The sequence below is a fragment of the Lycium barbarum genome, chromosome 10 (assembly GCF_019175385.1).
Source record: "Lycium barbarum isolate Lr01 chromosome 10, ASM1917538v2, whole genome shotgun sequence".
NCBI lineage: Eukaryota > Viridiplantae > Streptophyta > Magnoliopsida > Solanales > Solanaceae > Lycium > Lycium barbarum.
In genome coordinates, this window is record NC_083346.1 from 104,220,194 (window position 1) to 104,233,872 (window position 13,679).

A 13,679-nucleotide genomic window follows, 5' to 3' on the forward strand; every position below is an offset into this window, starting at 1 on the left:
GGGTGAGAGAGAAGAGAGGAGTGAGGGGGAAATACAAGCCATAAACCTAATATATTTGATATATTTATGAATAGTAATTTACAAATCACTGTAGCTACTAAATATAAATAAAGTAAAAGGTAGTTATTATCAATAATTACCTCTTAGAGATAGCTATGCCAAGTAATTATCCCTATTTGAACTTACGAACTTAAACGCACTTGTATGACCTTAAACTTCCTTTTTTTGTTGTTGGTAAATTTAGAACTCTCAATTGCTATTCTTTGGGTGCTCTTTGGGTAAAATTTGCTCCCAGTGCAATTGCCCGCAAATAACATAGAAGATGTAAACCGCACTAGACAAGTCTTGTACGATGAGCTCAGACTGAGGTGATAAAATTCTTTTATTAAGGATAAAATTGAAAGTTTGAAATTAAATTAGTTTCAAATATAAAAATATGCCATTTTCTTAAAATAAAAATAAAATAAAAAATAGTATCAACTAAATTAGAACGGGAGAATGCACCCAATGGTGTGATCCAGTGGTCAATGAAATGAGTTAAACACCATGATCAGATCTTAGGTTTAATCAAGAAACGCGTTCTTGAATGATTAAGAACCAATAAAGTTTCTAAGTCACCACTTGAAATCAACTTATGTGATAAAGAAACACCACACGCTATTGAAAACAAGAAAAAGACTATCATCACCTTGCTAGGAACCAAAAACAAGGATAAAGAAGACCAAATAGAGAAAATAACTCTATTGCAAACTAGGATTTATGCTCAAAAACGTGAATTCTATATTTACAAGTCATGAGAACCCTTTATATAGGCCTAGGGTCTCTTCTTTTATGAATACAAATCCCTATTCTACTCTAAAAAAAAATAGCTATAAACAAGGAAAGTAAAATTCCTATTTTATAAGGAAAAGAATAAAGAAAACTAGAATCCTACTACAACTAGGATAAAGATCCTACTAATGATAGGAAATTAAATTCTACTATAATATAAATCAAGAAACAATAAACCTATTTAGAAAAGGATTCAAGAAACAAGAATGGGAAATAATCTTCAAACTTGAGCTTCTTGGACTTTTCTTTTTCTTGAATTTCAGTCTTGTGTTTCTTGATTTTCTTGGATTTCTTGATCTTCTTCATATTTCATCATTCTCCCCTTGTTAAGAAATACTCGTCCTCGATTTTAAAGGCTCCATAAACGATGAAAGATTAGCAAAAAAAATTGGGAACAATCCATACTCACCAGGCTCTAAGTTGCATTTTTCTAGCTTGTCATAGACCTTCATCATGTTGTCAACAAGCTTTGCATTTGTTCGAACCAAATCCCACTTTCTTAGTAGTAACTTTGTTCCATGATTTCTCAAATATATCATCTTAAATTTATCTTCAATGTTTAAGCCATGATCAAAACTTATCTCTTTTTGATCTTCATGAATCTTGAAAACTCTCGTGCCTATGTGGTGTTTGCATGAAAAATCTGAGATAGTGCCATGAAAACCTTTATATAAATCAAATTCAACTACCTTTGGATCAAGGTTGGAGATCAAATCACGTCTTCTTAAGAACTCCTTGACAAATTTGCTAACTCCTAGATTTGACGTGGTTATAGCCATGAACCTCAATGAAATTGAGAGATCTTAAATTGACACATTCTTGCAAAGGTTCATCCTTTGGGGGAATAATTCTTCCTCGAACTACATCATATATTAAACTCTCATTCATAGACTCTTTTTTCAGAAACTCGTCCTTTTTTCCTTCCAAATCTTCATAGGCTATTGGTCCTATGCAATACGCTGCTTTGGTTGATGTGGAGTAAGAAATAAAATCTATATTCTTTTCAAAAGCTCTTAATGGTAGAAACTCAATCTCACAAATGGTTGGATGCTCTAATGGATCCTCATCAAACTTTGGAGGTAAATCCTCAACTTGTGGATCTAATTAATTCTTCTCCTCCGTTTGCTGTTCCACATTGATGGGACAAATGATTTGTAATTTGATCACAAAAGAATCATCAACATACTTGGAGTTTTTAGCAACATCTTCTAGATTCAAGGGAACCAAGTTAATTTTTCGTCCATCATTTGTAAAAGAATAGGTATTATGATATTCATCATAGTTAGCACTCCTTTCATACACCTATGGTCTTCCAAGTAATAAGTGGCAAGCATCCATCTTTGTTACATCACACCAAACAGGATCATTATATATTTTGCCAATAGAAAAAGAAACTAGGCATTGACGAGTTACCTCTAAACCACCATCATCATTCTCAAATTTGATGCTATAAGGATATGGATAAGGTTTCATTGACAAGCCAAGTTTAGAAACCATCTCTTCTGAAACAACATTAACATGACTTCCTTTATCAATAAGTACCGAACATACCTTTCCATGAGAGGTACATCTAGTGCGGAAAAGAGGTTCCTGTTGCCATAATTTTTCATCTTCTTGAACCAAACGTCCTCCTCTTGGTTGCATATTCATCCGAATCCTTAACTGTGCTCTGATACCAAATTGATGTGATTCTTTGAGTTAACAAAGAATCAATCGACCAAGATCTTATTCTTGAAGCAATTTGATAGGCAGATTCAAGAAACGAACGTATCTCAAGTTATAGGCATCCGATTATAGTGATCCAAAAACTAGGTGAAAGATGACAATTTGAACTATAAAAGTGGCTCTAGAATCGTTTAAAACAAGTAAATATTGAGGGTACAATGATGGAAAGAAAATTAGGGTTCTGGATATGAAATAGAACGAATATTAATCAAGAAACACGTTCTTGAATGATTAAGAACCAATAAAGTTCATAAGTCACCACTTGAAATCAACTTACGTGATAAAGAAACACCACACGCTATTGAAAACAAGAAAAAGACTATCACCACCTTGCTAGGAACCAAAAACAAGGACAAAGAAGACCAAATAGAGAAAATAACTCTATTGCAAACTAGGGTTTATGCTCAAAAACGTGAATTCTATATTTACAAGTCATGAGAACCCATTATATAGGCCTAGGGTCTCTTCTTTTATGAATACAAATTCCTATTCTATTCTAGAAAGGAAATAGCTATAAACAAGGAAAGTAAAATCCCTATTTTATAAGGAAAAGAATAAAAAAAAACTAGAATCCTACTACAACTAGGATAAAGATCCTACTAATGATAGGAAATTAATCCTACTATAATATAAATCAAGAAATAAGAAACCTATTTAGAAAAGGATTCAAGAAACAAGAATGGGAAATAATCTTCAAACTTGAGCTTCTTGGACTTTTCTTTTTCTTGAATTTCAGTCTTGTGTTTCTTGATTTTCTTGGATTTCTTGAATTTCAGTCTTGTGTTTCTTGATGAAAGATGAAGAATATCAAGAAATCGAAGAAAATCAAGAAACACAGGACTGAAATTCAAGAAAAAGAAAAGTCCAAGAAGCTCAAGTTTGAACATTATTTCCCATTCTTGTTTCTTGAATCCTTTTCTAAATAGGTTTTTTGTTTCTTGATTTATATTATAGTAGGATTTAATTTCCTATCATTAGTAGGATCTTTATCCTAGTTGTAGTAAGATTCTAGTTTCTTTATTCTTTTCCTTATAAAATAGGGATTTTATGTTATACCCCGTACATTTATACGACAAATTATCCGCAAGCAAATCGACTCAAGTTAAAGGAGGAATTATTTTCGGACATTAAATAAGAGCTTTTAATTTTCAACTTTGATTATCACAAAAATTGATTAATTAAAGTTAGACAAGTAAATTAGTGGGACATGTGTCAATGTTAAGGGCTACTTATATAAGGCATAAGATGACTTATATTCCTCCATTATTCACAAAACTCATCCATCAAAGTAGAGTTAGTGAGAGAAGCTCTCAAGCTTAGAGAGAGAGAGAGAGAAGTTCCCGACGCTACTATTCACGGCGGCGCACTGTTCACGGCGCCGCCACTGTTCACGCACTGTTCACGCCGCCACTGTTCACAGGCGGCGCACTGTTCACGGCCAGCCCATTTTTGCCCCCTTCTACACAATTAATTGGAGAGATTTGAAGCTCAAGAGGAGGAAAAAGATGGAGCTCATGGTAGCCATGGCTTTCTTGAAGACATTTCATGGTGAAAAATTAGAGTTTGTCTCTAAAGTAAGATTTAATTCTTTTCTACATGTTTTGGAGGTAGTTTAGACTTGTATAGCTTGGTAGATGTGTGTTGAATTCAAACGGGTTATGTATGTTGATGTTGAATTATAAATTGAGCCGTGTAAGGGGGGTGTTTTGAGTAAGAATGAGGAATTGATTTTAGTAGCATTATGTAGGAATTAAATGGTTAAATTTAAAGTTGTGTTATTTTATGGACATATTGCTATCCTTGCTAAATTGAAAGGATTGAGGGTATGATTATGTTCATATGATTATTGTTATTGTTATCATGGGTTATGTGATGAGAATGAAGGAAATTAATGGTTAAAAACTTTATAGAGGTCGTGTGGGTGTGTGAAGAGGAGTGTGGCCGTGAGCCATAGTAATGAAAGAGAATGGTGAATTAAAATTTATTTAGCTTGTTAGAGGTGTCGTTGTGACATTGATGATGTAGATAAAGGGTTAACGAGTTGAGTTAGTGTTGAAATTGGTTGTATGTTGTTATGAGAAATTAAGTGATTTTTATATAATTTTTATGCAATTATGAAAGTAAGATGCTAAATGTGAACTATGGTTGTTATTAATGAATTTGGAAGAAAACAATGCGATTTGGTAGTTTCGTTGCAATTGTAGAAGTTTCGAATGGAATATGGAAATGGGCGGAATGGTTCGAATCCTTGGATATTGTTTAAAATGTTATTGAAATATGTTTGGGTAATCTTGAGTTAGTTGATGAATATGGAAAAAAAAAAAAATGTTGATATTAGTTGGATGGTGTGAAGTTAGAATGGAAGAGTTACATTATGTGGAAAGGAAGGGAAAAATTTTGGATTGTTGGAAATGTTGTATGAATTGCTTAGAATGTCTTTAAGTATTGTTGGTATGGATTCGGGTTAGTATTTAAATATATATAAGCATCGATGTTGGCTTGAAGGTAAGTCGTCGAGTTGAATTTATGAAAGTTGTTGAATGATGTAAAAGAGAGTTACTATTATTATTTTGCCTTTCGAATTGGTTATCAATGTTACTAGGTTGGTTATTGTGGTTGTTGTTGTTGATTTTGAGCGAGATAAATTCTCGGGATGGCCTATTTACAGGGGAAGTGCTGCCGAATTTTCTGTAGAATTTAATGATTAGTTTGGAATGAATGGCTTAAGTGTCCTTAGCTAATGATTGGATATTCGTTGGCATATTTGTAGACCTTGGGGAGCCCGAGGCGTAGATTGGGATTTACTTTAGATTGACTATCTTGGAGTGCGTACGAGGTATGTAAAGCATCCTCCTTTCTTTTTGGCATGTCTTAGTTTTACATAGGCTAGATTAAAGCCTTAAGGAAATTCCAAATCCGAAATCCGAGCATGATATGATATATATATATATATATATATATATATTCCTTGGCACTCTTATGTATGATTTGATGAAATATGAACCATTATGTTTTTGAAAGAAGTGATTTCCAAACTTTGTACAAAAAGGTTTCACTTTAATGAACTTCGTAATTTTTGAATGCATATCTTTCGCATAAAGGCTCGGATTGTTCCAACATTTTCATAAGAGTTTGCATTATGTATAATGAGTATGTTTTCCATAAGTGGGCCTGACTTGGATAAATACCCGTCCGTGGGTCCCGCGACGTTCCTTTATGTAATTCGGGAACTTTTGAAAGAATTCGTTATGACTATTATTTCGATTTTTCAAGTATGATCAGTTTACTTATGTTTGAGTTCATGATAATGATTTTATGCATATGACTACTCACGACTCTACTCGTGCGTTCTGTTATATCTTTCGCCGGTTCCCGGGCCGGTTCTGTTATCGTGCGCATTTTGATATACTCCGGAGTTATGCTGTGTTATGGTTCTCCGAGCTACTCGCTAATGAGGGTCGGGTTTCACATATATTTGGTGTTATGCTGTGTATGGCGTTATGTTGTGATGTGATATGTGACGGGGATACGGAGATTTGAAACTTTCTGGTGTTATGCTGTGTTATGGCGCCATCGACAGGAGGGCGACCATATTCTTCTGTACCCTATGCATGACTTACATGTTTGAAACTAAACATTTTGATATGATTGGATTTGTACTTATGTCCGGCACTTCTGCTTCGTTTATGTCTCAGGTTTGTTTTCTGTATATTCTGCTTTGCATACTCAGTACATATTTCGTACTGACCCCCTTTCTTCGGGGGGCTGTGTTTCATGCCCGCAGGTACAGACGCACAGTTTGGTGATCTACCCATTTAGGACATCCTCTTCTGCTGTTTGGAGTGCTCTTCTCATTTCAGAGCACACATTTTGGTATACATTTGTTCGCTATGTATATATGTATTTGTTCAGGGGTACGGCGGGGCCCTGTCCCGCCATATGATTCGGTTTGTCTGTTTAGAGGTCTGTAGACGTATTTGTGGGTGTGTGTGCCTACTTCTGTACAATTGTGTTTATATGATTCTATTCGTTATGGCAGCCTTGTCGGCGTGCATTCGTATATGTGTTTTGGGCTGTTGTGCCATTTGATAGCCTTGTCGGCTTTTGGTACATTTGATAGCCTTGTCGGCTTTTGATACATTCGATAGCCTTGCCGGCTTTTTGATATATGTATATGCATATGGTTGCGTTTGAAATATGTCTAAGACAGTTTGATATAATTTGAGGCAGCGTGTGATATTTGTGCCTATATACGTTATCTGTATGTGATTAGATTTGGATAAGTATGTTACGATTTGATATGTTTGTCTGTTTGGGTGTCCAAGTAGGGCACCAGTCGCGGCCCACGGGGCTGGGTCGTGACATTTTACTTTCCTTATTTTTAGTTATTTCCTTTCTAGAGTAGAATATGGATTTGTATTCATAAAAGAAGAGACTCTAGGCCTATATAAAGGGTTCTTATGACTTGTAAATATAAAATTCATGTTTTTGAGCATAAACCCTAGTTTGCAATAGAGTTATTTTCTCTATTTGGTGTTCTTTATCCTTTTTTTGGTTCCTAGCAAGGTGGTGATAGTATTTATCTTGTTTTCAATAGCGTGTGGTGTCTCTTTATCACGTAAGTTGATTTCAAGTGGTGACTTAGGAACTTTATTGGTTCTTAATCATTCAAGAACACGTTTCTTGAAATAATTTCGTTCTATTTCATACCCAGAACCCTAATTTTCTTTCCATCGTTGTACCCTCAATATTTACCTTTTTTAAACGATTCAAGAGCCATTTTTATAGTTCAAATTGTCATCTTTCACATAGTTTTTGAATCACTTTAATCTGATGCCTATAACTTGAGATACGTCAGTTTCTTGAATCTGCCTATCAAATTGCTTCAAGATTAAGATCCTGGTCGATTGATTCTTTGTTAACTCGAAGAATCACATCATATAGTCTGATGGTAGAATTTAGTTAGAAACTTGTTTTGCTCGCTTTCTTCACGCGATGCGGATGAAAAGCCTGATTGTGGCCATTAGTCAGAGGTCGATTATTTGCGTTTTTGCCTCGCGATACGGATGAAAGCGAACGCTTCAGTTCGTCATTTCTTCTCTACTGTTTCTGCTTCTCAAGTCGCCACGTTCAGATCCCAAAGCTTCCAAAAGTCCACCAAAACTGCTTAGTTCTCCTCCAAATGGTTGCGTTGCACCTATTCACAAACATATAACAACATAAGCCCGAATACAACGACTTTATTCTTAACAAAGCAAGTAAAGTATTAAGAAAGAGAGAAAACGACACGAAACTTAGATATTTGTGCCAAATATCAGCTAAACATGTGAGCAGTTTGGCAATAGCAAGTGTTAGTGAAGGTGGCTTATCATACCAAGATTTAGGCCGTTTGATTGAGGATATTAGGCTGATGAGGATATAACATCCTTACATGCCTAAATAATTTTTTGGACTCTTCATGATGCTCGGCTAATGTTATTTCATTTGGTCAATCTACAGTAAAATTGAAAATTTATTTTTAATACAGTGGACAAGTGAAAGTGGACGGAATGATTGCATCTTGTTCCATGAATCATTTGACATACATGTATTTAGATAAGTCATCACCTAATACTTGTGAGCTGTGACTAGGGGTGTACAAACGAAACCGACAAACCGTACCAAATCGATAATCCAAACCAACCTGAGAAAAAAATTCGATTAGTGGTTTGGTCTGACTTGGTTTGGTTTTAAAAATAAAAACATGAACACTATCGGTTTGGTTTGGTTTTAAAAATAAAGACCTGAACACTTTTGGTTTGGTTTGGTTTTACTAAAAAAGTCAAACGAATCAAATCAACTCGACATTACATTTATAAAATTTTAAAAATATTTTATACATAATTTTTATTTATTTATAATGTAATTTATAAAAATTTCTTAAAATTTTTGATAGTTTTTTGTCTTTTAACATATTATTTCAAGCTTGGAATTAGAATTTTGAATGGTCAATAAGTTTTATAGCCTATAGATATTAATAACTCAAATAAAATTCAATAAAAATCAAATCAATACTAATTCTAACAAAGAAATTCAATTCTAACACTAGGAAATGACAATAATAATAGATATCTATTCTTTAGTTTTATACTGGTTTAGAAAGTGAAAATACATAATTTAATTTTATATTTTTTCTTTTACATCTAGTCATGTAATTAATACTTATTAATCAATACTTATTTTAGCATGACTTAATACTTTTAGATTATGATAATTTTCTATATGACTTATAAATTAGCCGTATTTATTATAGTATAAATTAGTACGTTTAGATTAAAATAATTTATTCTATACAATTTCATTACTTTTTTTGGTTGAATATGCTAGTACAAAGTCATATCTCATCTCACATTTTGTGTTATTTTCTTAATAAATATCTTAATTAGATAGTCGTATCTATTAGGACTAAAGAAATATGAAGTACAAGTTGTATGTTTTGTATAAAGACATTATAAAAAAAAAAAACCGAAAAACCTAAGCAACCCAAAAAATTCGAGAAAACCCGACTTTTATTGGTTTGGTTTGGTTTATAGATTTAAGAAACCCGATGCAATTAGTTTGGTTTGGTCTTCAAAAACCAAAAACAACCCGGTCCATGTACACCCCTAGCTGTGACCTATGTATTTTGTACTCCCTTCGTCCCATAATAAGTATCACCTTAGCAAAAAACACGCATATTAAGAAACCAATAATGCAATGTGAAGTTTACTAAATTACCCTTATATAATAAAAATAAATTACTTTTTCCTCTTGATTAATTAGAGTATGCATAAGTAGTAAATCCTTTTGACATTGAGAATTCAACAATACCAATTTACTATATAACTTTTCCAATCACCATTTAGATATTATTTAAACTTGTCATTTTCATCTAAGGGTAAAGTTGGAAAAATAGTTAATTTATGTCTTGATTTTCTAAAGTAATACTTATTATGAAATATTTTTTTTTTAATTAAGATGACACTTATTATGAAACGAAAGAAATATCTTATAAATACCGGAGTCTTTGTCAAATAAAGACACGCCCCAAAAACAAATAAGAAAAACTGGCTCTTTCTCTCTTTACATTTTTTATTTATATTTTATTTTACAATAACAACAAAAAAAGGTTTTAATAAAACTATTGTCTGGCATGGCACCGTTTTAAGATAACGGTGTTTTCAAGATATATTCGCATCTCTTTATAATATCAATAACTCTCTTTAAATAAACAAGTACACACGAGCCTTGGAAATCGTTAGCTTTTAGACCATTCAACTTCTCATTTTGTATGGATCTAGTTAATGCGGCATCGTTCTAAAACAAAAAGCAAAAATGAATTTTGACACCTTGGGGAAAGAAAGAAAGAAAGAAAGGACAGCACTTCCGGGAAAATGTGATACTCATGAGTTGATTTAAGTAAGAACAATCTAATGATTCTGGAAATGAAGGGAAAACCAAATAAAACTGACAAATACAATCAACATGATGAGATTTTCGATTACTAAAAAGGAAATTTATAAAAATATCCCTAACTTTTACATTTGCTTTCATTTACCTATCGGTCCATGAGAAACCTCTATCGTTATCTTTCGTCTCAATTATATCCTATTCACTAACTGGTTTCAGTGTGAAAAAAGTTAATCTAATTTATCTAATAGGTGAAAGCTACATAAGAGTATATTTGAACAATTTTCGATTATTCAGGTATATATTTAGACCTTTTCAATTATTTAAGGGCACGTTCAAATTACTGTAAAAGTTATATATATAAATCAATTTGATAGTTTAGGGGTAAATTTGGTTCTTTCAAGTGTTTACGTGGTTCCACCGTAGCAATTGTCAGAAACAAGATAATTAGCCGTTTCAAATAAGAACATATTTGAGATGATGATGACGGTGAAAAATATTATAGATCAATAGGTAATTAAGATAAATTAAATACCTTTAGACTAAATTTATATATTTTTCCCGGATATAAATGCTTAGGCACAAACTTAATTTCTTATGACGTTCTTATGGCCTGTGTCCGGGGGAATTTAATGCCTAAGCTGCGGTGCACGTGAACCAACGATCTTTCCGTTAAATTAGATATTTTATTTATACATTTCATAGAATTGATCTAGTTATTATTTGTTGGCACTTTGTTACAAAAAAAAAATGGCTCACTTGCTTGAATCCCAAAAAAATACCAATCAATTCCTGCTTAGTGTTGTAAATATTCCAACTTGGTGGATATCCATTAATTTGGAAATATCCCAAAATATCCTAAAATATCTCCTTTGTATGTTGCTCCTATAAATAGGATGCACAGATGCAATGTTAAAAGAGCAGAAGTAAGATAATCTGATATCTCTCTACATATTCTCTCTACATATTTCTTCTGTGTATTTACTTCATAGTTTTATTTTATAACACGTTATCAGCACGAGACTCTGTCATCTCGAGCAAATACTTTACAAGCCTCGAAGAATATATGGAAAATCCTCAAATATTATTTGGATCAATGACCAATCATGAAGATATTTGTGTGATTGATAGTGGAACAACGCATGCTATATTCAAAGATGATAAATACTTTTCTCACTTGCGTAGAAAAAGGGGAAATATTAATACAATTTCTGGCAATTCGAAATTAATTGAAGGCTCCGGAAGAGCTACTATATTTCTACCTAAGGGGACGAAACTTGTTATAGAAGATGCATTATTCTCTTCTAGATCCCCAAGAAACTTGTTGAGTTTCAAAGATATCCGCCGTAATGGATATCACGTTGAGACATTAAATGAAACAAATGATGAATATCTTATCATTACAAAGAATATCTCTGGCCAGAAATATGTTTTGGAGAAATTACCAACTTTGTCTTCTGGCCTGTACTATGCAGAAATTAGTACAATGGAAGCACACTCAATCGTAAACCAGAAGTTTAACGATTCAGGAACTTTTGTGCTTTGGCATGACCGAATGGGTCATCCTGGATCAATAATGATGAGACGAATTATTGAAAATTCAAAAGGGCATCCACTTAAGAACCTGAAGATTCTTGAAAGTAGTGAATTTTCATGTGTCGCTTGTCATCAGGGCAAATTGATAACCAGGCCATCACCAATGAAAGTTGACACTGAATCCCCTGCTTTTCTAGATCGTATACACGGAGATATATGTGGACCTATTCACCCATCTTATGGGTCATTCAGATATTTTATGGTTCTAATAGATGCGTCTTCGAGATGGTCTCATGTGTGCCTCATATCGTCTCGCAACCTGGCGTTTGCGAAATTATTGACACAAATAATACGCTTAAGGGCACACTTCCCAGATTATCCTATAAAGGCTATGCGTCTTGATAATGCTGGAAAATTTACATCCCAAGCTTTTGATGATTATTGTTTATCAGTTGGGATAAAGGTTGAACATCCTGTAGCACATGTTCATACCCAAAATGGCCTTGCTGAATCATTTATTAAGCGTGTGCAATTGATAGCAAGACCATTACTTATGAAAACACGGTTGCCTACAACCGTCTGGGGTCATGCTATTTTACATGCAGCATCTCTTGTTCGTCTTAGACCGACTCATTATAATAAATACTCCCCGTCACAATTAGTATTTGGTCATGAACCAAATATTGCTCATCTCCGAATCTTTGGCTGTGCTGTATATGTGCCTGTAGCACCACCACAGCGCACTAAGATGGGCCCCCAAAGAAGGTTAGAAATATATATTGGGTTTGAATCACCCTCCATTATTCGCTATCTTGAGCCATTGACGGGAGATTTATTCACTGCCCGATTTGCAGATTGTCGATTTGATGAAACAAATTTTCCACAAGTAGGGGGAGAGAGAAAAGAAATCAAAAGAGAAATTGCGTGGAGAGTTCCATCACTATCTCATTTTGATCCACGTACCCCTATATGTGAGCAGGAGATCCAGAAGATCATCCACTTACAGAAAATAGCAAATCAAATGCCAGACGGATTTACTGATTTGAAAAGAATAACTAAGTCGCATATCCCTGCAGAGAATGTGCCTATTCGAATTGATGTTCCAAAGGGACAATCTACTAGTGTCATAGCCTCTGAATCTCATCCACGCCTGAAGCGTGGTAGGCCATTGGGCTCCAAGGATAAAAATCCAAGAAAAAGAAATACAAACAATGATCAGAATGACACTATGAAAGGATCTCATGAAGAGATTCAAGAGCTGATTAATTATGATATTCCTGAGGAAATCAACAAACCCGAGACTTCAGTGAGTGAAGAACTATATCGTTCGAAAATTGTGGTGAATAGTGTTTTTGCATATAATGTTGCACTAAATATTATAAAAGGCAGTGAGGATCAGGAGCCTCAATCTGTCGGAGAATGTCGACGAAGATATGATTGGCCAAAATGGCAAGAAGCAATTCAAACAGAATTGAATTCACTTGCTAAACGTGAGGTTTTTGGACCTGTAGTCCAAACGCCTAATGGTGTAAAACCAGTTGGTCACAAATGGGTATTTGTACGGAAAAGAAATGAGAGAAATGAAATTATGCGATACAAAGCACGCCTTGTTGCACAAGGATTCTCTCAAAGACCCGGCGTCGACTATGAAGAAACATATTCACCAGTTATGGATGCTATAACATTTCGATACCTCATGGGTTTAACTGTCTATGAAACCCTTGAAATACATCTTATGGATGTGGTTACAGCTTATCTTTATGGTTCACTTGATAATGAAATTTATATGAAAATTCCTGAAGGATATAAAATGCCTGAAGCATTTGGTTTAAAGTCTCGGGAAATGTATTCAATCAGATTACAAAGATCATTATATGGTTTAAAACAATCAGGGCGTATGTGGTATAATCGCCTAAGTGAGTACTTGATAAATGAAGGATATATAAATGATGCCATTTGTCCATGTGTTTTTATTAAGAAAACAAAATCAGGGTTCATAATACTTGCTTTTATGTTGATGACATAAACCTCATTGGAACTCCAGAAGAGCTCCAAAAGGCGATTGAATATTTGAAGAAAGAATTTGAGATGAAAGATCTCGGAAAGACAAAACTCTGTCTTGGTCTGCAAATTGAACATTTCGCAAAAGGGATCTTTAT